At 38.9% G+C, this 25,576-nt stretch overlaps 1 protein-coding gene and 1 pseudogene across 2 annotated transcripts in view; both read left to right on the forward strand.

Annotated features, from left to right (window-relative positions):
• The window catches only part of LOC143631627 (uncharacterized), a 205,659-nt gene that overhangs the window by 19,800 nt on the left and 160,283 nt on the right, over positions 1-25,576 (forward strand). The gene's annotated exons all lie outside the window — the stretch shown is intronic.
• The window catches only part of LOC143631625 (aspartic proteinase oryzasin-1-like), a 51,463-nt pseudogene that overhangs the window by 1,476 nt on the left and 24,411 nt on the right, over positions 1-25,576 (forward strand). The window contains exon 2 of the transcript XR_013153396.1: positions 11,565-11,625. The product of XR_013153396.1 is annotated as an aspartic proteinase oryzasin-1-like (transcript). The remainder of the gene's footprint in view (positions 1-11,564; positions 11,626-25,576) is intronic.

The following is a 25,576-nucleotide window of genomic DNA, read 5'->3' on the forward strand; positions in this document are numbered from 1 at the left end:
TTCCTTTCTGTGGTTTCAACAGCTCGAATTTCTTTTCCTTTATACTTTCCTTCCATACTATCTTCCCAATGACCTTAGCCATGTTATCAACCCTAATCTGGCTAAGTCTTTCACTTCACATTCTGGCAATGTATTCAACGATCTCAACATCCTCTTGAAGTACTGAACACCATCATACCTTTTAATCACAAAGAGCCTCAACTACTCATCATATATCCAGCATATAATCCCCTTTCTCGATTCAGCATAACCTCTAATGTTGTAACTCTTCTTGAACATAGTAGGGACCACCGGTTTCTTTGTCTTTACAAACCACTGAGCATAGCCTTCTTTCCATCTTGGCTGCTCTTCCCATTCCGTCTCATCACTTCCCATATCTTGACTCATATTTGCCTTATCAACATCCGGAATCTCATGCTCAACATTCTCCTCTACAATCTCTCCATCTTCAATCTCATTATCAATAACAATCTCTGCACCAATCTTCTCTATCTCTTCAACCGGTAATACATCATCATCACCTACAATGTCATCATCCATCATCTCAGCATCATCCACGACCACCACATCATCACCCGAACCGCCAGCTGCACTTGTTGACTCCCTCTGAGATGTGGAAATCCTAAGAGCTTGTTCAGTTCTTGGCAACTCTCCACCTGCACCTTTCGATGCATTGGGATCATCGTCTCGATCATTTCGCTTCTTAGTCCTCAGCTCATCGCCCTTACAGCTAGTCTCCCCCTGAGATGCCAAGAACTGCTTCAAAGCATCAATGATTTTGCCATGTTCTATCAGCAGGGACGACTGTATCTGATTTTCTGCAACGAGGCGCTGAATAGCATGGGTCTGGATAAGATTTACCCTTGATTGTTCTGCCACGACCCGTTCAAGCGCTGCTATTCGTTCCGTGTCGGATAAGGTTGCATCGAAATCAAACCTCAGATGTGATATATCTTGAGCGTACTGAGGAGGGATTTCCAATGTAACCGGGACCTCAGAAGTAGGCATAAACGTAACCGCAGGTGGTATCGTAACCGACAACCCTGCAGTGGCTACAACTGTCGACTCAATAAATCTTGCCACGACCTCCGTTGGAGTAAGAGTTGGAGGTGGCAAAGATACAATCTCCGGAGCCGAGAGTTGGAATGTAGTGGGTGGGAGGCCGAATGAGGATGAGGTAGCCACCACGGGAACATCCGTGGCGCTTGGCCTTGTAACTGACAACGATGAAGGAACTATGGTCATACCGGACAGTGCGGGTGGAGTGAAACGTACCACCCTTGAGCTCTCACCAGCTCCCGAACCTGCACCTGCCCGTTCCCTTCTCGATCTGCGGACCAACTGATGTACTTCTTCCTCATAATCTGACTCGCTGTTATCATCGGTTCTCTTTCTTTTCCCATGAATCCGTTCTTGTGTTACTAAAATCCATCTCGCTTCAGCCACATCATCATCTGACGAATCAGAATCAGCCACCGTTGTAGCTGCCCTAGTAACATTCACACTAGAAACTTGTGCAACCGAGACTTGTACATTTTCTTCAGGATCAATCCGCTCCATATCAAAAAATCCTTGACCACCAAACGCTGCATCAAGGTCTACATTCTCCTCCGGTGACACAACAGGAGCAGCAGGTATAGCTTGAGGTGCTCCAGCCTGTTGAGGTGCCGTATCCCGAAACTCGTCCCCACGAGCTGGAACATACTCTGGGTTGATCAAGTACCCAAATAGTGGAGTATGTCGAGGACGGAGCTCAGGTTTTCTCCTCGCACTGGATGATCTGCATTGAGCGAAGATCCTCTTGCTAACACTTTCCACGTATCTAATTGGGCGGCGCTGAGGTAGCGTGGGAGCAACATGATTCAAGATCATTTGTAGGAATCTTGGATACATAAGAAATCTCTCACGCGCCACCGCTCTTCTCTTACGATCTATCTCGTAGAATACCATCTGACTAAAGCTGTAACGCTTATTGTAAGTCAGAGCAGTCATCGCCGACTGCATGGTCGCGCCCATACCATCTGTACCAGCCTTTCTCCCAGACATGCACACGATCATCACGTGCATGAGAAAGCGCCACTGGTCTAGCAAGAACCCCTTGCGTCTCTGAGTATCCCCCAAGGGACCAGAATATCCCATTCTCAAAAACTCACCATCTCGGAATGGAGCCACGAAACTTGTCGGATCGTCTCTTGTTTCATCCCCAAACTGTAACGCCACCCTGATCTGTTCAGACGAGAACTGAACAATCTGATTATTAACCGTTGCACGCATAACCGGGGGCTCGACTCGACAGTCATATTCCACTGTCTGCCAGAAATCTTCAATGTTTGGCAAAGATATCGGCAGTGTTGTGGTAATCGCGTGGAAGATACGCGAGCGTAGTAGAAACGTGATGATCTCGCGGAAATCATCAACACCGCTCGCATCCGGGTCCAATGTGATGTACATGTTGTGCCCCGGGAAAAACTGTCGGTTGTTGTCTCCACCTTCGTCACCACCTGCTCCAGCTACAGCAGCCATTTCTGCAACAAACAGTCTAAGTTAGAGAAACGTCAAGGCAAATCACAAGTTCGCCTGTTACCATGAGCGAAGTTATGATTTATTCTGTATAGGCGAAGTTAGAGGTGGGGCGAAGTTGGGAACAACTTCGCCTCAACTTGAACTTCGCCGGATAACAGTTAAGTAAAAAGGGCCAGGCGAAGTTAATGATAACTTCGCCTAACCACAACTTCGCCTTATATACTGTTACAGAATTAATTATCAGGCGAAGTTAAACCTCAGGCGAAGTTAAGAATAACTTCGCCTAACCTGTAAGTTCGCCTGAATATGAATCGGCAATAGTTAGGTTTTCGAACGAGGTGAATTGGGTCAATTTGGAGATTGCGGACTCCGTAAAACATGATTTAATGACGATCTAGACGATTAAGTTGAGTATGACCACGTAATAACAGGTTTGAAAATCGGGTGGTGAGGTTTCGAAAGACCGAGGTCATGAAACAGGTCAAAACGTTCTCAGATTAACATCAATTGTCAGTGAATATACGATATATCGACACTACACACCTTTAATCGAGTTGAAATCGAGAAAAATTTTAACACAGATGATTCGAGAGATAAGTTCGCTTAGGGTTACAATGAGTAAGTTCTCCGGGTTTGAAAATAATAAAGAGTCTGACCTAAAATTTTCTTTATATAGGGTCAAAGTTATTACAGGCGAAGTTATGGATAACTTCGCCTATTGCAGGCGAAGTTATGGATAAGTTCGCCGGTATTAAACATTACAAAACAAACCCCTATAATTTGAACAAGTTGCAATTAACTTTTAAAAACATCCTTTAAAGAGTTAAATGATACGATCAAGACCAAGTAACCAGATATAAAATCATACAACTACATAAGTAGAATAAAACTTAGAAATAAAGTACATGGGATCAAATTTCAGTCTCGACAGGGACTACCATGTTTTAGAAAAGATCCGAACAGGAATCATACTAATTACGTGACTGTCACATAGATCCATGTTCAGCTGTATTATGACATAAAGAAACAGGTTGTAAGCAGGTAAATAACTTAAAATGGTTTTCATCGCTTCTGTGATACGAGTTAGGTTCAATTAAGCTCAAAACTTAAATGGGCAACAACTCAGAGATTATGTTGCCTCCTATCTATTCTCAAAGTGTATTTGGCTTTCCCCAAGTCACCCCGAGTTGACCTCGACCCGTAGTGTCTGATTAAATAGTAAGTACTCTTCGATCTTTAGACTCTTCTTCCCGTTCTCTTTCTTACATCTTGATTGAAAAGTATTAACATTATGAACTCTAGAATGTTTCAATAACACACATTTTTTTTATTTTTTTATTATTTTTTTTTAAGTATTTACACAACTTTAGAGTAGTAAACAACTGCAAGTCCCGAATCTGGATCAGTGCAGTTTCTTGACACGCTATCTTCACGGGAATCAGAACACTCACGAGCTCGTGTATGACTGGGTAATCGCTTTTCTGCCTATCATTCGGAAAGATATATATGGAGACATGCACAACTCTTAAGTTGTTTCCATGTAAAATCGAGTAGATTTAGTTAGTATCACTTCTACTTTTACGCATCATAAAAAGCTACCATGACATACAATGACTGTTCTAAAGTCTTTTAGGCCTAATAACTTCACTAGTTAAGCACACATAATCAGTATATCTATCATTTTCCAAGGTTGGATCAATTTTCTGTTAAACATAGTAAAGGAACTTCTTACGAAGTAGTAGACTTGAAAACTAATTTCATTTCCCATAAGAAAATTTTTAACTTCTATCGCCCCGATCAAGTCAAAGTCTTCAGGTAAACGGCTATCCCGAAGATCCAATGGATCAGCTGGACCGACCACATGCAAGTATGTGTCCTTCTAACTAAGTATGATCGACTAATTTTCAGCGAAAGAATAAAAACACATCATAAACCGCCCCGATCACTTTCAGTCATCTGGTTAATGGCTATCCTCATATTCTACAAGTAGAAATGAGGACCAAACATATCCGAAGATATGTCTTTTAGACTGAGGCAACCGACATAATTCTAAGCGATAGTGACGTTTTTTTTTTAAACAAAAACAAAAAGCACGGTTACTCAGGATTGATCATCCCATTCAGCTCAACAAGGTTTTGAAATCGAGTTTTGTCAAACGCTTTAGTGAACAAGTCAGCGAAATTATCTAACGTATCAACCTTTTCGAGCACTATCAATTTCTTCTCAGCACAATCCCGTATAAAATGATGACGGATGTCAATGTGTTTAGTTTTGCTATGTTTTACGGGATTGTTAGTTACTGAGATAGCAGCAGTGTTATCAATGCAAATAGGAGTATGAGTGAAATTCAGACCATAATCGCGCAATTGCTGCTGAATCCAAAGAACCTGGGAGCAGCAGTTCGATGCTGCCATGTATTCTGCTTCACAGGTTGAAATGGCGACTGAGGTCTGCTTCTTGCATTGCCATGACACTAATCTGCCTCCTAGAAACTAACATCCACCTGTTGTTGACTTCCGATTCTGATTGCACCCTCCATAATCAGAATCCGTGTAGGCGACCAACTCCAAGTCTCCTCCTCTCGTGTACCACAACCCTAGCTTAGGCTTGCCTTTGAGATATCGCAGTATCCTCTTCACACCCTTCAAATGAGATTCTTTTGGGTTTGCCTGAAAGCGAGCACAAAGACAAACTGCAAACATAATATCAGGTCTAGAAGCAGTTAAGTACATTAAAGAACCTATGATTTCCCGATATTGGGTGGGGTCCACGTCTGCATCGCTGTCTGAATCAGCACCCAGTTTATGGTTGACGCAAACTGGAGTATCAAATGGAGTGCTGTCCTCCATCTTGAAGCGTTTGAGAACGTCTTGGACATACTTAGTCTGATGAATGAACATCCCATCTTTCTTCTGATCAACCTGCAAACCTAAAAAGAAAGTTAGTTCACCCATAGCACTCATTTCAAACCTCTATTTCATGATGGCTTCAAACTCCTGACACATGGCGACTTTTGATGCAGCAAAGATGATGTCGTCCACGTAGACTTGCACCAGAAGAAAGTCTCTCCATTTCTCTTAACGAACAGTGTACTATCTATCCTTCCCCTTTCAAATTCATTCTCAAGCAAGTAATCGGATAAAGTTGAGTACCAGGCACAAGGGGCCTGATGTAGCCCATATAGCGCTTTACTTAGCTTGTACACGTGATCAGGAAAGTCTGGGTCAGTAAAACCCGGAGGTTGCTCAACGTACACTACCTCATCGACTTTACCATTAAGAAATGCACTCTTCACGTCTAACTGGAACACCTTCATCTCCTTGTGTGCAGCAAATGCCAAAAACAATCGGATTGCTTCTAATCTCGCCACAGGAGCAAATACTTCATTGTAGTCGATCCCTTCTTGCTGATTAAAACCTTTTACAACCAGCCTCGCCTTGTTCCTGATAATTATCCCTTTCTCATCTCTCTTGCATTTGAAAACCCATTTGGTGCCAATCGCATGCACATTCTTCGGTTTTGCAACCAAATTCCATACCTCCATCTTCTTGAACTGGGCTAACTCTTCTTGCATGGCTTCGAGCCACGAGCTGTCCTTGAGAGCCATTTGATAGTTCTTTGGTTCAACCTGGCTGATGAAGCAGGTGTACAAGCATTTGTTAATTATGCCCGTATCTTTAATGCTTGTGTAAACAAAGGTGTGCTCATTCAAGCTTTGTCTTGTTTGTACACCGTCGGACAGATCACCTATCACGTTCTCCAAAGGGTGATTTTTGTGAACTCTCGTAGTCAGAACCGAACTGACATCCAGATTGTCTTCCAGGTTCGAAGGTAGCTCATCAATGGGTGATTGTTGTTGAGAGTGAAACGGATTGAAGAATTCCTCTTCTGTAGAGGCAGCAGGGGTATCGACAGCATTTGACGAGGAAGGTTGACATTCATCATACTGCGGTCGTTGCACCAAAGTGTCTTCCTCATCGTAAAGCATCTTCGAAGCTATTCTCTCATCAACTTCTGCACAATCCAAGTAAGGCATGTTAAAAGATTTAAAAAGCCTATCATAGTCGAAAACCCCAGCGGGTCCCGTGCTTGGTTTTGGTGATTTGTAACTTGTGATATCAGTGTTACACACCACCTCAACCTTGCTGGTCGATGTATTAAAGACTCGTCTGTTGGTAGTCCCAACAACATATCCGACTAAAATACCTTCGTCGGCTATTTCACCAAATTTAGAATTTGTCTTTAATATCGAACACGGGGACCCGAATGGTTCGAGACCACTCAAGTTGGGCTTTCTCCCATGCATAAGTTCATAACATGTTTTATTCAATCTTTTAACAGTTAACACTCTATTAAGGATATAACAGGCTGTTGCAACAGCTTCAGCCCAGAACACCACAGGAAGTTTCGAATCAGCCAGCATGGTTCTGGCTCCTTCAATTAGCGTTCTGTTCTTCCTCTCAGCCACCCCATTTTGTTGCGGAGTATACGGAGCGCTGTACTGGTGTTCTATCCCTTTCTGTAAGCAGAAGATCTCCATCTGATAGTTTTTGAACTCTGTCCCATTGTCACTCCTGATGTATTTAACCCTTTTCCCTATAATATTCTCAACCTTGGTAATCAAATTTATTATCATCTGAACCGTTTCATCCTTTGACTTCAGGAAATATACCCAAGAATATAGAGAGAAATCATCAGTTATCACCAAGCAGTATGATGTTCCACCTAGGCTTTTTACATTCACGGGACCGAAGAGATCCATCTGAAGTAGATCTAGGGTACTGACTATTGAATTAACCTTCTTGGTGTGATGGGATTTCTTGTGTTGCTTTCCCTTTTTGCACGATAAGCATTGGTCTTCAAAGTTGAAATTCTTCAAGGGAACACCCAGCACCAGCCCATTCTTGACAATGTAGTTCATTTTCCGAAGATGAATATGCCCCATTCTCCGATGCCATAACTTGGACTCCGATTCGGTTGCTTTTGACAGAAGACATGATTCTTCTGTTGCCATCTCAGTCGACCTCATGTCCATAACATACGTATTCTTTTCCCTTGGAGCCTTCATTACTATCCAATCCTCTGGTATCTTGAAACCAGGATATAGTACGATCGCTTCATTCTTGGTAAAGTGCACGGTGTACTCTTTGTCACAGATCTGCGATACACTCAGCAGAATATGCTTCAGTTCTTCAACGAAATTCACTTTCTCTAACGTCATTTTTCCATTAGTCACCGTCCCAATTCCTGTAATCCTTCCACCGCTCTCTCCAGCAAAACTCACTCTTCCTCCCTGAACAGGTTTCCATTTGTGTAACAAATTCTTGTTACCCGTCATGTGCCGGGAACAGCCGCTATCCACAACCCATAGATTGTTTGCAGCCTGTCCAACTGTTCCTGCACGATTAAAGCAGAGGATTAAAATCTGGGGACCCAAGACCTATTGGTCTTGGGTCGATACATCCCGTACTTTGGCTGTCCAAAGTTAGTATTAGGATGATTTCTGTAAGTCCTAAAAGGAAACCTTCTTGTAAATTGACTATGAGGCCATCCAAACCTTCGTGAATTAAATGAATTATTACTCATGATTTGGTTGTTAACAGGGAAAAACTGAGATCGATTTCTTTGAAAACCTGGATTAGTCCAATGTCTGAACTTTGATGAGTTTTCATTTTTACCATTATAGTGATTTTCGTTAATTCTATTCTCAGTTTTTGAAGGCCTCATACCTCTGAATCTCTGCTTCAGAGGGCAATCAGCAATTAGGTGTCCTAATTGATTGCATCTGAAACAACTCCTGTGTTCAACTTTCTTTTCAATAGTTGTTTTAGATGATGAGGCTGCATTACTGCCCGTTTGTCTCACATATGGTGGGACATACGGGTTTAGTGGAGAATTCTTTTCATTTGTTTTATGTTCCTCTCCACATTTTGGTAACACTGCCTCTTGTTTTGTCTCACTAGACTCGGATGTCTTGTTCGAATTTGATGAGACAGGACTAGGAACAGAAATCTTAACATTAGAAACAGGCTTACTCGTTTCGCCTTTACTAACTTCTGGATCTTTAATAGTAACCTTAACCGGAATTGTCTGACCAAAATCAACATCAACAGATTTCTGATTACTAGGATCATAAGTATAGTTATGATTGTAAGGTGGTGGAACTTCATGATATCCAATTCCTCCCCTTTTAACTGGGAACTTTGATCACTAACGAGGTGATCAAGTATAGCAGAGGAATTTCTGAATTGCTCAAGTTTTCTGTTAAGTTCCACCACTTTCACCTGGTGATCAGCTATCTGTTTATCCCTTTCAGCTATTAGTTTGGTTTTCTCTTCTAACACTTCATAGCTAAGATCAATTACTTGATTTTTTCAGCTAGACTGGCTTTAAGACTTCTGATATCTTTCTCACTAGCTTTTATTTTTACCTTGTAACTATTTTCTCTAGCTTTAGTGTAATGATGATCTTCTTTTAATGTTTTAAATTGAGCATCCAAACTAACAAACTGATCAGTTATAGTTGTCAATTGTTCAGACAGATTTTCACATTTCGTACAAGGGAGTTCAGTACTTACCTCGGAGAGCTGATCTGTCACTTCTGCGATGTAGGCTTGTTATCTCCAGTCACTTTTTCACTTCCTGCAGTTTCGATGTTCGCCAAATTGGCCTGTTCGAACACTTCCTCAACATGCAGATTCCAGTTGTACTCCCCGTTCTGTCTGGATATCATCGCTCTATTCTCATTACCACCACTCTGATGTGTAGACCTGTTCTGACTGCGTTCTACACGTTCATTTGTGCACTCCTTCGCAAAGTGGCCATTCTGTTGACAGTTATAACACCGCACCTTTGACTTATCAAACCCTGGTCTTTCACCAACAAACTTTCTACCTGTCTTCTTCATAAACCTCTTAACCCTTCTTACAATCATCGCCATCTGCCACTGCAGATCCATCTCTTCCAGATCATCAGCATCGATCTGATCATAGTCTTCGTCTAAAGTTGCAGGATCAACAATCTTACCTTTAATGTAATTTTCATACGAAGCAATGAAAGATGCATAGAGAGCAAACTGCTGTTCAGCAGATTTAACACTCATGGGCATCTTAGAGTAGTTGTTGTTAGGAACACTTGAGGAAAAACTACCCTTGGTTGCTTGAGGTTTAGAAGCATTTGATCCACCAGCTACAAAACACACATCACCATTCATGTTGAGAGATACATGACCTTCATGTGTAGAGTTAGCGCCCGAGTCTCCCTTTGAGTAGTAAGCAGATGATTCAGACTTCGAACTTGAACTTGAATTAACTTTCGCACCATACATTCCCGGATCCTGAACCTGATCTGTTGGTGTCTCTTTTCAAACCATGTTAAGTTCAAAAGTTCGTAGTTTGTTGACTGCTGTTTCCAAGTCATAGTCGGCAAACTCTTTATCTTCTCTCATCAAGACAGTGTATATCTCCCATTTCGGTGGGAGAGCATCAAGAAGCTTTTCCACGATCTCATCTTCTTTGTAAGCAATGGAATAATTGCTGAGTTCGGTCATCAGATGATAATATCTCGTGATGATATCATCAAGTGATTCATTCTTCAGATACTTGAACACCGAGAATTGGGTTTTAAGTAGTTTAATCTTGGATACACGTATCCCCACATCACCCTCAAATCAGTTTTCAAGTGCTTCCCATAGCTCTCTAGCAGTTTTATACTTCCTGAAGGTGTGAAGAATTTCTTGTGGAAGAGCCATAGTTATTGCAGCATGAGCTTTGCTTTCAGCCTCATACATCTTCTTTTCTTCCTCTTCCATCTTATTGTATTTCTTTATCTGTTCACGACCCTCATACAAAGCAGTTGGTGGAATGTACCCATCTTGAATGCACACCCACATCTTAGCGTCTTGATACTTAACATACTGCTCAAACCGATCCTTCCACGCCACAAAATCGGTTCCCTTAAGCATCTTCGGTGCCCTAGTAGCTGAACCCGCTTCCACTTCCATCTTCACCAATTCCGTAATATTTATTGAAGTCATCTTTCACGAAACACAAAGAAACCCGAAAAATGAAAATTTTATTCTTAACAGTACTGTAGGCGAAGTTAAAGTTAACTTCGCTTAAGTCTTATCTTCGCTTGAATTCGTAACTTCGCTCTCCTTTTTTTAAATTCGCCTGATTTGGCGAAGTTGAGGATAACTTCGCTTGAGATAAGCGAACTTGTGATTTGGCGAAGTTGAGGATAACTTCGCTTGAGATAAGCGAACTTGTGAGGTAGGCGAAGTTGTGGATAACTTCGCTTAATCTTATATCTTCGCCTAAACCCTACTAACTATAGCGGCAACTTCGCCTGATGAACACGATGATTTTGCAGGTTTGATTTCTGGATTTTACGAGGTATGCAAAGGTGTAATGGGTTGTTTTTGATGGTGGGAGGTGAGTAGGACACAAAAACTCGGTAAACTCGTCCCGCGAATAGTCGAACGGAATGATTTCTACACCCGCGTGATAATCCCGAACCACACAATCACGAGCAAAAGCTCTGATACCAATTGTAGGTTCCCAGCCGGATCTACACGGAATATCTCGTTCTACGTAGGTACGGAATCCCTACGTAAGACGATACGAGCGTAGAAGACAATACACGATCAAACACACGTTACAATAAACAAAGACACGTTGTATTGCAACTGGAAACACGTGATTCACTAATCACTGATTACACAAACTCGTAAACTCGTAAACTGAAACTATATCTCTAATTCTAAACTCAGCCGTGACCTAGTTGCTTATAAAGCACGACAACTTCGCCTAGCATGTTTAGGCGAAGTTGTCCCTAACTTCGCTTGTTCCACAAGTTCGCCTATATCAGCGAACTTGTGAGAACTTCGCTTACATACAAAATACAAATCCAACTAACTCGATTACAGACACTATATACTGAACTACTGACATCATGTACCAACAAAATTCATTAACAATGACCCAACATATGCTAAGATATGAACAAAGTGTAATGTGCTAAGGTTATATACTAATCTTGCAGGCATCTTGCTTTCTCCACTCGAAATATGATTCAAGTCAGTCAAGCACCTACAAACCAAATGGTTAGTGTTCTTGTTGCCATTATGCTTCTATGATAACTTGAAAAAATATGTCACTTCAATCATGGTTAAAACGATAAATTGTTATATTGGAAACGTAACAAAAAAACATACATAGCTTGATGATAATACTATAGTCAATCAGTCCAATTAATCAGTTTCACAATAATGTTAAAAGGTTTGTACTGAATCGTGTAAGTAGATAATTATGTTAGATACAATGGAGGGGTGATTACAAATGGAATATGGGTCACTTTTTATATTAAAATTATTACAAATAATAACGATACTCTCGTTATTAACATGAGAAAATAAGTAGTACAAATACCGTAATACAAAATAAAATAAATAATGAAAAACATAACAAATATGTTAAATGAATAAACTCAAGAACTTCATATGATAAAGCATTCAAACTTGTTATTCAGCAACGTCTTCTTGTAATCTCCCTGACACGAACTTAAAAGTAAAATTTTCAATTTTTACCACAACAACGGCTTCTAGTAGTCTCTTTGGCTGCAAGAATGAACAAACAAATGTTGACGGTTGAGGCTGAGGCACGTGTTCAACACGCTTCCCTTAAAACAGATTTCGCGCCTCTACATAAGACAACGCGTCTGTCTTCCAGGGTACAACAGCCGAAGCAGTTTGTACTGCCAGAGATGTCCACGCGCCCGAGGTTACATAAGGTAAATAGTGTTAGAACTTGTAGAAAAATAGAATAAATGGTAGGGGAATCAAGTATAGAAACTCATCTCTATAGGTTTCCAACATATGATTCTTCAAAACTTTCTTCTTCACTAATAACTCTTCATGCATGCATGTATTTTTCCTTGAAGTTTTTAGCTTGTATTTTTTCTAGCATTCTAAAAATGAGGCACATAGCCTATTATGTATAAGAGTTATGGATGGTGAAGAAGCTCACTTAATTAGAAATTTAATTAGAGATATAAAGTCTAATTAAAAATAATCAAATTCATAAAGAGCTTTAATCAAGAGTTTTTCACCATATGAAAAATTTAATATTAATATAAATTCAAATAAATCAAACAAGTGACATAAAGAATTTAATATTAATAATATAATAAATTTCCATTCATATTATTTAATTTTCCAACAGTTTATTAGGCTTAGTCTCAGTGTCTAACTGTGTTTTCTCAATATACAAAACATACCCGATTTTTGGGAATCCGTATCATCAAAATTTTTTGTTTCGGCACAGTTCCACCCCTATTTTCCATTCAATTTTAAGTCCAAATGATAATTTTCCGGTTTCGTGGGTACCCAGTTCCATCCCGAGGTCAATTTTACCATAAGCAACACACCCAAATACGCAAGGATGTTCAAGATTTAGTTTAATTTCTTGAATTTTTCATGCGGGGTTTGTCCTACTAATGTTCGGGTAGAAGATCGGCTGATCAAATACGTTTCCCCGTCAAACCACCACTCCTTATAAATAACTTGGAGCCTTCCATATGCTTGGGGTCATATCCATGAGAGTTCGATTTCGTGTCTCAACTACAAAGTTTTGTTTTGGAGTGTACGGTGCCACTCCTTTATTTTCACATAACCACTTTAGCTGATGCTCGATAAGATGTTTTTGCTCATGAATGACTTTCTCGTTTGTTTTCCAGCCATGCTCGATTCACACCATTGGTTTTCTTGGTGAATCTTGAGAACGGCCGTAACCATTCTCATCATCGTTCTCAACATTTCAAAATTGAGGTGATCCATTCTCGCGTGCCATACCACGGGTCTTTGTCTTAGGAAAACTGGACTCCCCACCTTTAAGTTTATCATGTAGAGTCAACTCTTGTTTCTCGTGACTTTCATTAACATTACTCCATATTTTTTACGCATTATTTGGAAGGCGAACTTCATTCAAACATCACAACCGTATTTTGTTGCTTGCACAAGACTAAGAATACTTTTTATTTGTAAGTTTGAGATATAGTAGATGTCGTTCAAGAGATTTTATTCTCTAATTTTCCCTTTGAATATGAGGAATCCTTAACTTTTTTTTGTAGAAAACTAGAAAGGGGAAGGTGTGACATTCGTCAATTTCGGGTCACTTTTCTTACGTAAACCCGACCCGTTTGTAACCCGAACATTTCAAATATATAAAATATTGGATCTTGTCATTTAAAATATATAAAATATATAAAATATTGTTTTTTTTATATTATGCATTGTTTGACCATTTAAACATACCCATTTTTATGCAAACCATAAAAGAATCTTTATACCCAACCCTTCACTCCTTCCCTGTATATACACACCCATCTTCTTTATTTTACTTTGCTACATCTCCAAAAACTCTCTCAAAACTTCATAGATTCAAGGTTGTTATTTCTTATGTATTCTTGAAGTTTTGACTTCTCAAGTCAAACTAACTATAGTCTTTCATTCTAACTTGTTCATCTAACATTACTAACTCTTGAATATGGTGGTACAACATATATATAATACACACCCCTTGTTTCCTTTGTTTGTTACTTCACCGACTTTGGTTGGTTAAGTTATGAATGTCATAAGGCAAGGCTTCATGGAGGACTTCGTGTTCTTGATATATATTTACACACATAACTTATTATACATATCACTTATGACTAACTTCTAACCCTTTAGTTTGTTCATCTTATTTACAAGTTCCATGGTGTGGGTTTGTATAAGACTAACCTCGGTTTAACCGAAGCTAGTCCAAATCGGAAACCGAACTTTTGTTTACTAGTTTTGTTAAAATAGTTGTTTAAACATGTTTATTGCTAGATTTGAGTTTCAAAAATCATTTTTACAAGTTCTTTGATATTAAGCATATGGAATCCATCTATGAACTCGTTGGGAGATGGAAACCGAACTAAACCGAAACTTTTGCTTAAAAGACTTGTAGTTAACTTTTTTTGTTGTAAAATTTAAGTTTTCTTCATTTATAAACCAATATACAAGTTCTATGATATTTGGGCATGTAGAAACCATCTATGAACTATTTGTGAGATGGAGATCGAACCAAACCGAACTATACCGACTTTTACTCGCTTAAGACACACAAGTGTGTTTTTAGTTATCAAGACTTGTATATTTCTTTAAAAAAATAGTTTACAAACTGATTTCAATTATTTTCTTAAGTACTTGGAATAGTTGGATCCAACTTGATCTCATAACATAGTTTGGACCGACAAAACCGAACACTCGCTTAACGTGCGTTGTTAGTTCTAAACAATAGATCTACGTACTTGGTTAAGTGTTAGTATGTTTTAATGAGTTATCTCATAACAATTAATATTTTGGAAAGTTGACTTTGGGTTCGACCATTTGTCAAGACCCGAACCGACAACCCGAACACTCGTTAAAAACCCGTTTTAGTATCTTTAGCCTAATGGAATATGCATTTTAGCATTTTCCCCACCTTATTACTTAACATTGGTTAAGTAAATATTAAGGTTAGATACTTTAACCCGGTTTTGAGCAAACTTACATTTTTTAAAAGGGTTATTATTATAAATTCTTAAATAGTTACATTTTAAACCTTGAACTTTAATTGATTAGTTTTTGCAACAATTATTTTATTTAAAGATATTCAAGACAACCTTTCTAAATCCAAGACTTTCTTTTATTTAGGCTTCATACGTTAAACTCGTCGTTACGGCAAATCTTCAAATAATCAATCTTTCAAGTTTATTACTTGAACGTGAGTAACTTCATACCTCGTTTTCTATCTTTTATTTTGGGAGTGACATTTCAACTTATCTAAACTAAATGTTTTATACTTGGGTCTTAAACCACAAATGTTGTTGTATACCTTACTTGAATAATTGCTCGATTTGGTGTTCTATGCTTATTTGAGTATGTGTTTATCGCTTTTGGATGGTGGAACTATAAATCCTAGACCATTTGGCAACCCCTCATGGCAAGGTGTCGTTAACGTAATGCAATTAACGATAACTATAAAATCCTAAACTATTTGACAACCCCTTATAGTTGGGTGTCGCTAACTTGTTAGCGATAACTATTTATCCAAGTTTATAGCTATTATTTATGGTTTTTGTATACTAGTTTTGTGGCTTTTCATACTATATATCTATTGTTCAAATTATGAATTGCTCACCAACCTTTGTGTTGATAAACTTTATTTTATGAAATGTTACAGGTTTGCATCTAGGTTGATTATGGAGTTCGATGAAGAAAACGTCACAAATACCGTTAGGATAAAATGAACAATATTTGATTTGTTATATTTTGTTATATTTTGTTGTATTTGAGTTATGAATATTTGGTTATGTGACATTTTAGATGTTGTGAAATGAAATGAGTTTGTTAAATATTGTTGCTTTAAATAGTGTCACGCGCTTATGAGCAATTGTTGCACCCCGGCATGTTCCGCCGCCTTTGGTCGGGGTGTGACAGATTGGTATCAGAGCCATGACAATTAAGATAGGTGGTTAGACGTAATGACCTAGAATTTTTATGCTTAGGGTCCTATACGTGTGTTCATACGTGTTTACTCTATCTAATTGTTCATATCGCATGTTTATTTATTAACTTGTTTAAAATTCACCAATATCCTAAATGATCATATACACACACTTTCATAGTATTTCCAAGGTATCCTTACCTTAAAACGCAAAAATTAGATTTTCATTGTGTTTTATGGATTACAAGATTAACTTGGATCCCGTTGTTTCAAATCCCTTAAAGGTTGCGTTTATTTCGGGTTTGTAGCCATCATAGGAAACGAGAAATTATAAAATGACCATTTGACAAAAAGATTCCAAGAATCGAAGGTGATTTACTTACCTGGGATGGTTGAGTTATAATGCTCGTTTTCTAGGCCATAAATCGTGTTATAAATGTCAATACTTTAAGTAGTCGAATGCGAGCGTTCCGGTCGCCATCCTAATTTTCTGTGTTAAAACAATAGAACTACGGTGATTTCGTGGACTAGTGTTTTGACATGACGTTGTATCTCGATTTATTGTGTTATTATCGTTATTTGAGTCGAAAACATGAAAAAGTTTCGGTGGTTCGTACACATGTTTAGACTCCTGTATGTTGTTTTATAAAACTTTTTAGTGTTGGAATATCAAGTCATGGTGGTTCATGCACGATTTTTCCAACTCTATAAATCTCAAAATCTCAAATTTTTAAGCTTTAAATTCTCAAAAAAAAAAAAAAAAAACATTTACTATTGTTTTCGGTTTTGCTATTTATAAACAAAGTTTTATATTTTATCTAACACTAACATCTTCTCCATACTAACTCTAGGATTCACAAATCAAAAATCGAAATCTTATTTTATTTTATACACCTTTATATTCATTTCCTTTTTACCCAAAAACTTATCCCATTTTCTTTATAATTTTTTAGCATGCCTCCGCTAAGATGCCAACCGCGCAAGAACTCCACTAGACGTATGGCCGCTATCATCGCCAAGCAAATGGCCGCTGTGATTCCCGAACTAATAACCCAAATACAAGCAAACCAACCCGCACCCGTTGTTGCACATATTGAGACCAAACCCGCATCCTACCTGCTTAAACAATTTACTAGTGCCAACCCGTCCGAATTCTATGGAACCAACTGTGCGACTACGTTGTTGCAGTGGTTCGAATCTTTGGAGAATGTGTTTTTACATAGCGAATGCTCCGAAGCGAAAAAGACAAACTTCGCTTCAAGCATGTTTAGGGGAACCGCCCTAACATGGTGGGGTAGTGTCATGCACCTCCAAGGTACGGATGTGGCCATAGCTCTTCCATGGGCCGAGCTCAAGGCGCTGATGAAGAAGAAATTCTGTCCTAAACACGAGCTACAAAAGCTCGAGGTAGAATTTTGGGACCTAAAACAAGAAGGTGGTGATAACGCCGCTTACTCGCTCCGTTTCCACGAGCTAAGCGTTCTTGTACCTCACTTGGTCACCCCAACCGAACGTGAAATTGACAAATATATTGGGGGTTTACCGATGAAAATCCGGGACTCAGTCATGAGTAGCAAACCCGCGAACATTGAGGAAGCCATCACGTTAGCCGGTTGGCTATCGGAAAATCACGTGAAGGAGGGTACCCTAACCCTCAAGAAAACAATCGAGAAAGCCAAAACCGAGCCCGCTCCCAAGCCAAGATTGAACCCGCACCACAAGCTATAAACTACTCCAACTCCTCCCGACACAACAACAACAAGAAGAAACCCAAGTCTAATTACCGAAACTTTGCCGTCACCCAACCTCAACCACCACAACAAGCCCAAACTCTTCCCCAAAACCGAAAACCTTATATTGGTAACTCCCCACTATGTAACACTTGCCAACTTCACCACCCAACGAACTCGCCGTGTCGCCATTGTACAATTTGTAATCGATTTGGTCACTTCCCCAACACATGCTGATCCACCCAACGAAACCAACACAACCAACCTAACCCACCAACCCAACCGAGAAACTTTCCCTAAAATGCCCAAAACCGCTATGCACCATACCCATCAAACCAACCCCAACAACCCCGAGCTTGCTTTAATTGTGGTGATCCCAACCATTTCCGCCAAAACTGCCCACGTTTAGCTTTTGCCAACCAAGCTCAAACCGTAACCATACCATACTACCAAACACAAGCTTACCAAGTTCAAAGTTACCAACCCCAAATTCCCCAACTCAATGCACCACTCATCCAACCCATCCAAACAATCCAAGCACCACCTCCACCTCCACAACAAGCACATCAAGTCAACCATGGTAATCAAGGGCGGGCGTTTATGATGAATGCAAATCAAGCTCAAGTGGCAAATGATGTTGTGAACGGTATGTTTTTGGTGAACTATCATTTGGCTTCTATTTTATTTGATACCGGTGCCGATAGAAGTTTTATTTCTTTGAAATTTGAGTCGAAACTTGCGATGCCTCGAACTAAGCTTTCCCGACCGTTCTCTGTTGAAGTCGCCATTGGCAATTCTATTACCATCAATTCCGTCGTCCGCGATTGCTCTCTTATTCTTTCTAAGCATAAATTCTCCATCGATCTCATCCCGATGCAAATGGGTAGCTTCGATGTCATAGTAGGCATGGATTGGTTGTCTTTGCACCGTGCCGAAGTCGTTTGTTTTGATAAATTCATTCGCATTCCGCTTGTCAACGGCAAGGTTCTTAAGGTCTTTGGAAACACAACGTCTCGAAGGCTAAATCTCATGTCGTGTGCTCAATCGCAAAAGTACTTACGCCAAAAGTACGTTCTGTTTTTAGCTCTCTCGGTGACAAAAGATAAAAAGGAAAGGAAGATCCAAGATATTCCTATTGTTCGTGATTTCCTTGATGTCTTTCCCGATGATGTTACCGGTCTTCCTCCCGTTCGTCCGATTGAATTCCAAATCGATCTTGTGCCCGGCGCGATGCCCGTGGCCAAGGCTCCTTATCGCCTAGCCCCGTCGGAAATGCAAGAACTATCAAACCAACTCGAAGAACTTTCCGATAAAGGCTTCATTCGTCCAAGCTCTTCTCCTTGGGGCGCTTCTGTTTTCTTCGTGAAAAAGAAGGATGATTCGTTTCGTATGTGCATCGATTATCGAGAACTCAACAAACTTATTGTTAAAAATCGTTATCCATTGCCACGTATCGACGACTTATTCGACCACTTCAAGGCGCAACTTGTTTCTCCAAAATTGATCTTCGATCGGGTTATCATCAATTGCGTGTTCGCGAAGAAGACATTCCAAAAACCGCTTTCCGTACTCGATATGGACATTTCGAATTTTTGGTTATGCCCTTCGGGTTAACAAATGCACCCGCGGTGTTTATGGACCTCATGAACCGCGTTTGTAAACCATTCCTTGATAAATTCGTTATTGTCTTTATTGATGACGTCCTTATCTTCTCTAAATCCAAAGCCGAACATGAACATCATTTGCGTTCCATTCTCGAGCTCCTTAGAAATGGACAACTCTATGCCAAATTCTCCAAATGTGAATTTTGGCTCGAGGAAGTTCAATTTTTGGGACATATCGTAAACGACAAAGGTATTCATGTTGATCCCGCTAAAATTGAGGCTGTTAAGGATTGGAAAACTCCAATGACTCCCACGAAAATTCGATCCTTCCTCGGTTTGGCCGGATATTATCGGTGTTTCATTCGGAATTTTTTCAAGATCTCTTTGCCTCCTACCTCTCTCACCCATAAGGGACAACCCTTCGATTGGGGTTCGAAGCAAGAGGAAGCCTTTTGTACTCTCAAGGACATGCTTTGCAATGCTCCTATTCTAACTCTTCCCGATGGAAACGACGATTTTGTTGTATTTTGTGATGCATCCCATCAAGGACTTGGTTGTGTTCTCATGCAACGAGGTCAAGTCATCGTATACGCATCAAGGCAACTTAAGGTCAACGAGAAAAACTATACGACTCACGAACTCGAACTTGGTGCCGTCGTTTTCGCTCTCAAAATTTGGAGACATTACCTTTATGGAACAAAATGTGTGGTTTTTACCGATCATAAAAGCCTTCAACACATTTTTGACCAAAAAGATCTCAACATGAGACAACGACGATGGGCTGAATTACTTAGTGATTACGACTGCGAGATTCGCTACCACCCCGGTAAAGCGAATGTTGTCGCCGACGCCCGAAGTCGAAAGGTTAATGTTAAATCCGTTATGCTTCTAAGCGTCATTGTTCAAACCGATCTTCAAATTCGTATCTTTCAAGCTCAACGCACCTCCGTTGAGGAAGGTAACATGTATAACGAAATGTCATGTGGAGCCGAACTTCAACTCGAAACCAAACCCGATGGTCTTTTGTATTTTCTCAAACGTTTGTGGGTTCCCGATCGCGATGACCTTCGTACTTGTATTCTAGACGAAGCTCATAATTCGCACTATTCCATTCATCCCGGTGCGGATAAGATGTACTTCGATCTTCGTGCTACCTTTTGGTGGCCGGGTATGAAAAAGGACGTAGCGTTGTTTGTATCTAAATGTCTTACTTGCTCGAAAGTCAAAGCCGAACATCAAAGACCTTTTGGTCTACTCGAGCAACCACCGATTCCCGTTTGGAAATGGGAAGACATTGCTATGGACTTTATCACCAAATTACCCAAAACCCAAAAAGGCAACGATAGCATTTGGGTGATTATCGATCGATTAACCAAATCTGCTCATTTCATTCCGATCCGCGAGAAGTATTCTGTCGAGCAGCTTGCTCAAATCTATGTTCGGGAAATCGTGTGCCGACACGGTTTGCCATTGTCTATCATCTCTGACCGCGATGCCCGTTTTACCTCTCATTTTTGGCGTTCACTTCAAGAAGCTTTGGGAACACGTCTCGATCTTAGCACCGCTTATCATCCTCAAACGGACGGTCAATCCGAACGTACAATCCAAACACTAGAGGATATGCTACGAGCATGTGTTCTTGATTTCGGTGGGAATTGGGATTCTCATCTTCCGTTCATCGAGTTCTCCTACAACAATAGCTACCACTCTAGCATTGATGTGGCTCCTTTTCAAGCTCTTTACGGTCGTAAATGTCGTTCCCTGATTTGTTGGAACGAAATCGGTGAAGCTCAAATCACGGGACCCGAAATGGTCCAAGAAGCCACCGACGTCATTGATCAAATCCGTAAAAATCTCCTAACCGCTAGAAATCGTCAAAAGAGTTACGCCGACAAACGGCGAAAACCGATCGAATTTAATGTCGACGATCTTGTCCTTCTAAAAGTATCTCCTTGGAAGGGGGTAGTCTGTTTTGGAAAGAAGGGTAAACTAGCTCCTCGTTTCGTTGGTCCTTTTAAAATTCTTGAGCGTGTTGGGAAAGTAGCGTATTGACTTGAACTACTGCAAGAACTTGCCGGTGTTCATCCGACATTTCATGTTTCGAATCTCAAAAAGTGCCTAGCCGAGGGTAATCTTCATATACCCCTCGATGAAGTTCATGTTGATGAGTCTATGATTATGGTTGAACGACCCGTTGAGATTATGGATCGCAACGAGAAGAAAACCAAGCGTAGTCGTATTCGGTTAGTAAAAGTTCGTTGGGAATCACGGCGCGGCGTGGAGATTACTTGGGAACGAGAAGACACAATGAAAGAGGAGTATCCACATTTGTTTGCATCGTCGTCTTCATCTTAATTTCGGGACGAAATTTCCTAAAGTAGGGAATACTGTGACATTCGTCAATTTTGGGTCACTTTTGTTATGTAAACCCGACCCGTTTGTAACCTGAACATTTCAAATATATAAAATATTGGATCTTGTCATTTAAAATATATAAAATATATAAAATATTGTTTTTTTTATATTATGCATTGTTTGACCATTTAAACATACCCATTTTTATGCAAACCATAAAAGAATCTTTATACCCAACCCTTCACTCCTTCCCTGTATATACACACCCATCTTCTTCATTTTACTCTTGCTACATCTCCAAAAACTCTCTCAAAACTTCATAGATTCAAGGTTATTATTTCTTATGTATTCTTGAAGTTTTGACTTCTCAAGTCAAACTAACTATAGTCTTTCATTCTAACTTGTTCATCTAACATTACTAACTCTTGAATATGGTGGTACAACATATATATAATACACACCCCTTGTTTCCTTTGTTTGTTACTTCACCGACTTTGGTTGGTTAAGTTTCGAATGTCATAAGGCAAGGCTTCATGGAGGACTTCGTGTTCTTGATATATATTTACACACATAACTTATTATACATATCACTTATGACTAACTTCTAACCCTTTAGTTTGTTCATCTTATTTACAAGTTCCATGGTGTGGGTTTGTATAAGACTAACCTCGGTTTAACCGAAACTAGTCCAAATCGGAAACCGAACTTTTGTTTACTAGTTTTGTTAAAATAGTTGTTTAAACATGTTTATTGCTAGATTTGAGTTTCAAAAATCATTTTTACAAGTTCTTTGATATTAAGCATATGGAATCCATCTATGAACTCGTTGGGAGATGGAAACCGAACTAAACCGAAACTTTTGCTTAAAAGACTTGTAGTTAACTTTTTTTGTTGTAAAATTTAAGTTTTCTTCATTTATAAACCAATATACAAGTTCTATGATATTTGGGCATGTAGAAACCATCTATGAACTATTTGTGAGATGGAGACCGAACCAAACCGAACTATACCGACTTTTACTCGCTTAAGACACACAAGTGTGTTTTTAGTTATCAAGACTTGTATATTTCTTTAAAAAAATAGTTTACAAACTGAATTTAATTATTTTCTTAAGTACTTGGAATAGTTGGATCCAACTTGATCTCATAACATAGTTTGGACCGACAAAACCGAACACTCGCTTAACGTGCGTTGTTAGTTCTAAACAATAGATCTACGTACTTGGTTAAGTGTTAGTATGTTTTAATGAGTTATCTCATAACAATTAATATTTTGGAAAGTTGACTTTGGGTTCGACCATTTGTCAAGACCCGAACCGATAACCCGAACACTCGTTAAAAACCCGTTTTAGTATCATTATCCTAATGGAACTTGCATTTTAGCATTTTCCCCACCTTATTACTTAACATTGTTTAAGTAAATATTAAGGTTAGATACTTTAACCCGGTTTTGAGCAAACTTACATTTTTTAAAAGGGTTATTATTATAAATTCTTAAATAGTTACATTTTAAACCTTGAACTTTAATTGATTAGTTTTTGCAACAATTATTTTATTTAAAGATCTTCAAGACAACTTTTCTAAATCCAAGACTTTCTTTTATTTAGGCTTCATACGTTAAACTCGTCGTTACGGCAAATCTCTAAATAATCAATCTTTCAAGTTTATTACTTGAAAGTGAGTAACTTCATACCCCGTTTTCTATCTTTTATTTTGGGGGTGACATTTCAACTTATCTAAACTAAATGTTTTATACTTGGGTCTTAAACCACAAATGTTGTTGTATACCTTACTTGAATAATTGCTCGATTTGGTGTTCTATGCTTATTTGAGTATGTGTTTATCGCTTTTGGATGGTGGAACTATAAATCCTAGACCATTTGGCAACCCCTCATGGCAAGGTGTCGTTAACGTAATGCAATTAACGATAACTATAAAATCCTAAACTATTTGGCAACCCCATATAGTTGGGTGTCGCTAACTTGTTAGCGATAACTATTTATCCAAGTTTATAGCTATTATTTATGGTTTTTGTATACTAGTTTTGTGGCTTTTCATACTATATATCTATTGTTCAAATTATGAATTGCTCACCAACCTTTGTGTTGATAAACTTTATTTTATGAAATTTTACAGGTTTGCATCTAGGTTGATTATGGAGTTCAGTGAAGAAAACGTCACAAATACCGTTAGGATATTAGCAAATATTTGATTTGTTATATTTTGTTATATTTTGTTGTATTTGAGTTATGAATATTTGGTTATGTGACATTTTAGATGTTGTGAAATGAAATGAGTTTGTTAAATATTTTCGCTTTAAATAGTGTCACGCGCTTATGAGTAATCGTTGCACCCCGGCATGTTCCGCCGCCTTTGGTCGGGGTGTGACAGAAGGGTTAACTTATTCACTCTAAGTCTTCACCCTGATCCACTAATAAAGAGTTTTCTTCATAAAGTCGACTCCCTTAAATGGTTGGAATCACCAATACAATCGTCCTACTCTTCAAAGAAAATGATTACTTTCTTTTCAGAGAACACCAAGATTTAGCTTTATAATTCTTTTTAGTCTCACTATTTCAATATAGTAAGTTTTCACCTAACAGCTAACTCTATATCAAGATAGAGTTCAAGATGCAATACAAGATAACACTATGTCAAAATAGTGTGCACCCCTTACCCCTCAAATCATCAACAAAATGATGAATCCTTATTTGTCAAAATACTCGAACAAACTCTAGTGTTTATTCCTCAAAATACGATGATTGGATTGATAGCGTAGAAACACTCTTATTTTTGCACAACACTATGTTCTTTTCTCTAGATAATTGAAGATTAATTACACTTGAATAATGGAAGAGATTAACCTTGAAGTTTGTATGTAAATGACGTAGAGCAAATGGGTGAAGGCTTAGTTTGAATAAGTTTTCTATTTATATCTAAGCATATGAGATGAAAGGATTCTTGGCTAGACGCCGGACAATCGATCCCACAGCGCCTATAGACGCCTAGTCCATTTCAAATTGGGTTTAGCAATGTGAACATTATTGATATGCTAAAAGTAGTTATATAAAAATACGTTAATCTAGACACTAAGTAATAAATTGTAGACTCTTAAACTTAACTAAAACTACTAACTAGAAAATGTACCGGTCGAATCTAGTCAGTTTAGTAAGTCCAGATATCAAACCCACAGACTCTTTAAATTAAATAAACTGGCTAAATTAGACTTAACTGTATACACGACTATTTATTTATATGGGGTGGGGGGGTTACCAAAAGATTAAGATTAAAATATTATTAAAATTAATTAATAAAACTAAAAACGACTCGACTTAGAACTTGGACCTAATTCAGATGAAGACAAACAACCACCTAGGCTAAAATCCTTAATGCATCAATTACCAAATGGTAGGAAATTGCTAAGTTATGGAGCTATGATCTTAAACTATTCACTTAAGGGGAAACCTAACATGACCATTGACCATTCTCAAGGAGACACCTATGGAACCCCAATAAGCGATTAAAATTACCAGTTTAATTATACTCGCTCACAATCGCTAATTTATTTGATGACAAGTACCTCTGTACGAAATCCTACCTTACAGCGCGGAAATCAAATGTAGTTTAATGAACTCACTCGACTAGATAGACATAGCTAATAAATCAACCTTAGACGGACTCCTTACAGAGAACTAAATCTAGCAACTTAACCAACCAAGACCTATCACATAATCTATCACCTTACAACTATTTAGATTTGCATCACACTTAGTTCTACTTAATTTATTAATATTGTTCCTCTGGTTTTAGAGCAAATCAACCGCAAACTAGTCAAAAACACACAGTAGATGACCT

Source organism: Bidens hawaiensis, unplaced genomic scaffold (genome assembly GCF_021521415.1).
Source record: "Bidens hawaiensis isolate Kalapana, Puna unplaced genomic scaffold, B.hawaiensis_p1.1 tig00006171_1, whole genome shotgun sequence".
Taxonomy (NCBI): domain Eukaryota; kingdom Viridiplantae; phylum Streptophyta; class Magnoliopsida; order Asterales; family Asteraceae; genus Bidens; species Bidens hawaiensis.